At 26.6% G+C, this 4805-nt stretch overlaps 1 long non-coding RNA gene across 1 annotated transcript; it reads right to left on the bottom strand.

Annotated features, from left to right (window-relative positions):
- Positions 1 to 926: 926 nt before the first annotated feature.
- On the bottom strand, positions 927 to 4132 carry LOC101248388 (uncharacterized). The gene is made up of 2 exons (XR_741325.3): positions 3404 to 4132; positions 927 to 1118 (listed from the first exon to the last, which is right to left on the bottom strand). It is a non-coding gene; the product is annotated as an uncharacterized lncRNA (long non-coding RNA).
- Positions 4133 to 4805: the final 673 nt, after the last annotated feature.

Raw genomic sequence — 4805 nt, 5'->3', positions numbered from 1 at the left:
TGTCTCTCTCCTTTCGTATACATATACAATTATGTGATAAATATACAAATACAATTTGCTTCACTCCACTCTCTGCCTCTCTCGCTTGCATCTCTCCTCCCTCTTTCAATCTCGCTCGATCTCTCCTCCCTCTCTTAATCTCGTTCGCCAGATATACAAATAGATATGTATATCAATTACATATATACAATTATATTACATATATACATATACAATTCAAGTAATTACAAATACAGTTCACTTCTCTCCACTCTCCGCCTCTCTCCCTTGTCCTCCCTCTCCCAAACTCACTCATCTCTCTCCTCTCTCTAGCATGTAGCTACAAATCGTAATTATCAAATTATAGCTATGACGCCTAACTAAATTATTTTTAATAGCTATTTACATGATTTCTTTGTTGAAAATTTGCTCTTGGCTGAAAAAAGTTGTGATAATATATTGGTAAATAGAATTAACTATGGATTTTGCTTAGTAGCTATAGAATTTATCCGTCTATAAATTTTGTTATTTAACAACAAACAAATAGGTACTCCACTATATAATATTCTTCAATAGTATCATTGGACACCTCTTTTGTCAAAATATTTAATTAATACACAAACACAAATATTTTGAAACTTAAACTAATATGCAATAAATATCGTTTGGAAAATGTACAAATCCAAATTAAAAACAAATTTCAGAACAAAAAATAGTGCCTTGTTAAAACTTACAACCTCAAATTACACAAATCCTTGCACTTATATATAACTCAATTAATTTCACATATCATCGCTTACGTAAAATTCTGCATACACACTCTAAATGGTGGTGTTGAGAAAAATAATTTTAATTTCGGATTTTCTTCTTATAATTTTTTGTTTCTTCAAGTCCCTTCTAATTTATTTTTTTTAATTTTGAGTTTAAAAAAAATCTCACAAGCTGAATTCATCTGACAATATGTATAGAGACTTCCCTTTTTCAACAATTACATACAAGTTTTTTTTTTTTCAAAAAAAAAAAAAAACACATCTCACAAACCTTAATTATCTAATTTGGCCTAATTTGTTAATTATGGCTTAATGTTGAGTTTTCCTTTGGAAGCTTGGCCTGGTGGTCTACGAGAACTCCGAGCTCTTCTGTTAAAAAAAATAATTAGATATAAATAAATTTAGTTACATACACAAACGTCATAGATAAAATTTCGTAGCTGAATAACAAAATTTTCACGTTAACTTCATTTAGCTATGGATTAACAACAAATTACGAGAAGTTTCAATCAACTTAGAGCTTTTTAGTTAGGGATTATAGCTTGAGATTACGTACTTTAATATAGTATTAGAGCAAACAAAATTCTGAGTGCGATATATTCTTATCATCACCCATTATAAATTTTTTTATTTTTTACATGTTTGGCTATAAAAATTTAAATTCTTAGATGAGTTGATCACACACGTTAATTAGGCGAGGTTTGTATATTCAAACGAACTCAGTATCTTTTCTGTATATCTTATATTTGTACTAGAAAATTATAAAAATATTAATTGTGAACCCCTAACAAAACTTAATACTGATTCCGACTCTAACGTTAATATATGAAAATTAAATTTGGTTAAGAAAATATTCTTTTGATATGTAAGATATTTATATGATTTGCATCTATAGTGATGAAAAAGCTTTTTTTTAGTGATAAAGGGTAAAAAAGAAAGCAAAAGGAAAAAAAAAGAGATGTCATGAAAAGGTTAATTAATTAATTAGAACCTCGTAAATTGCATAGAAAACAAAATGAAAAGGTTAATTAATTATCATGATAATTAAGCTAGCTTTATTATTCATTTATAATTATAAGAGAATAAATAAAGTGAAAGACAACAAAACAGAACACAGATACTTTTTCTTTTTTCTAAATTAATTCCTTTTATTTTATTTATTCATTAACTTAAAGTTACACAAATTCAGTAAACAAAAACTTTGAACAGAATCTAAGAGTGGGAGTACTTGATGTAACAGTTAAGCATGCAAACCCTACTACTTTTGTCTCAAAAATACATCTTTTATGGGCTCTACGTAAAATAAATAAGATCGATCGAACTTAATTTGAACGGGTTAAAATATTTTGAGTTAATAAATAGACGAGTAAAAAGTTATATGAGTTGAAATGAGCTTTAAAAAATAGGTCAAAATCTAACTCGCTGAATTTATACTCAGTTTTAAATATTTTTATAAAATAATTTTTTAATACCTAATAAAACTATTTTTTTATTTATGACTATATATAACATATAAGATAAAATTATATCCTTTTAAAATATTTTAATAAGATTTTCATGGATTGATTTAAGCTACGATATCAATCACGATTTTGGTGACTAAAATGAATTAATAAAAATGAAATGAGCTAATAAATGAACAGTATGATAATTAATCCGAAATTAAATTTTTCCTCATAAGAAAGTTGAATTGGTCTTGTTCTTTTAATTTGGGAAAGAACATGGAACTATATCAATTAATATGAAATTTTTCATTCAAAATAATTGATGAATTATTCCCAAAAAAAGGAAGAAAAATTAATAATTATTAGAACAATCTATAGCTTTGAAGAGATTTTTTTTAAAATTTATATGATAGAGTTACTTTTTTTTGTTTTAATATAACTTCAAATTTACTTTTATAATTGGCAAAATCTCTTGGAAGTCTTAAAATATAGTTTTTTTATTACTTCCACTAGCTAATTGCATCTAGAAGTGAGCCAAACTTCTGAAAATATCAATTATTAATATCAAATGCTCATTAGACGATCATAATTATAATTATAATTATAATAACTTATACAATTAAATTGTTTAAAAGAATTTTTCCATTACATGTCACTCTTATACTTATTAAATGTTGATTGAGAACATAGAAAATCGGCTAAATAGGTTAAACTACACTATAATATAAAAATTTATATGATCAATACTATATATAATGTAAATATTTTATAAAAACTATATAAGATGTGGTTTGTGAGGGCATATATGTAATTAATATACATATTTTTTTTCATACTATCAAATTATTTAGAATATTCAACTTTAAAGAAGTATTGATTTATAGCTAAATATTATTTTTTCGCAAATTTTATACTTTAACTATCAATCATTTCCTTTTTCAACAGACACTATCACCACTTTCGTTAAACACACACTTCAACTATCACGTGTTCTCTTTTCGTACATGAACGACGGTGATAGTTCAAGTAAGAAAACTAAACATCTTAAAGTATGTTTTATAACTACATAGATAACAATAGTTCTGATATGACAAGTGAACAATTAATATATAATTAGTATGTAAAACTCTCGATAATCCAGATATGTTTTTGACAATTAAGTTTATAGAGAGAAAAAAAGCTCCATAAAGAAATAAAGTAAAGACAAACCTGTTGTGGATTGGGTCAGGACCATTAGGAACTCTTCTTTTACTCACCAAATTGAAATCAATTTTTTGATGAACATGATGAGCACCACTTGATCTTTTGTGTGTTTTCATCACTACTTTGCTATTTTTCATAACTTGATCATCAACATAATTCATTTTTGTTGTAACACCTCCATTTTCAAGTACTTCAATCAACAATAACAAAAAAAATACTAGAAAAACAAAAAAACTTAAAAAAACCTTAGAGAATTTTATAATATTATCCATATATAGAAGTTTGAAATTAAACTTCTAGCCCTCTATTGAGGGAAAGAAGAGAAAATTATCAAACTAAGTTATGTTTTACAATGATTAGGTTTTTTTTTTTGTGAAGTGAAGGAATAATGCAAGAATATTAGTTGGGCAAAGAAAGAAAAGAGAAGCCAAAGTATTAAGTTTTTGGCTTTGGATTTGGATTTTACTACATGGGGCTAGGGTGGTTGGTGCTCTTTATAGGTTGGAGTGATTCTATTACTTTCTTGAAGCTTGAGGGGGGTGGGGGTGACGGGGAGCGGAGTCAGTATAATTTCAACAAGTTTAACTAAATTTAATATTTTTTGTTACATACGAAAAAATAAAGTTTACTAATTATAAATACGAAGTTCTAAACTTGAATATAACTCCAAAAATCTATAGATTTAGTCGTAAAAATCTATATATTTACTTTTGGAGAGAGTTTTCATCGTTGCTTATTTACTCTTGTTTTTTATTTCAAATTTATACTGAAAAAATAATTTTTGAATTTAGGTCTTTCGAAAATAAATTTTTAAATCGAACTAGGGTTAAGATCTGTTTATCCCGTACTCCTGGACCCACTATGTTATTGTTGGTTTTGAACGTGACATGAAGGGAACCAATTGCTTTATACTCTAGTATAATAAGGCTTCTATACTACAATCTTTTTATTTATTTTATTTTATGGTTGCTTTTTTGCTTTGTTGGGTTTTGTGTATTTTCATGCACTATACAATACTATAATTCCTTACGTACGTTAAATTGATAACTGAATTTTGTGGCAAAGTATACTACTTATATACCGGAGGGAATATGGACCACGTGAACTTGTGGTCTCTTCATAAAATTAGGTATTTGATTATATATTATTATATTTGATATAATATTATCTGTTGGTTCAAGTTACAAAAATATTAAATGATACACTTGATTGAATGTCGAGTTATTTATCTAGAGGATTAGGCGTCAATTTCTTCCTTTTTAGTGGTGCACTCATATTTAGAATTTTTAGATTCGTTAGTGCTTATATATACGAATAATATATTGTGTAATCTCACAAATAAAAGTTTGGAAAGAATTATTTGTACAGAGTCTTACTGCTACCTTATATCAAGTTTTTCTTTCTTTCT

The sequence above is a fragment of the Solanum lycopersicum genome, chromosome 5 (assembly GCF_036512215.1).
Source record: "Solanum lycopersicum chromosome 5, SLM_r2.1".
In the NCBI taxonomy this organism is placed as follows: domain Eukaryota; kingdom Viridiplantae; phylum Streptophyta; class Magnoliopsida; order Solanales; family Solanaceae; genus Solanum; species Solanum lycopersicum.
The sequence above is the reverse complement of the archived record's forward strand: the minus strand, read 5'-3'. Positions and strand labels throughout refer to the sequence as shown.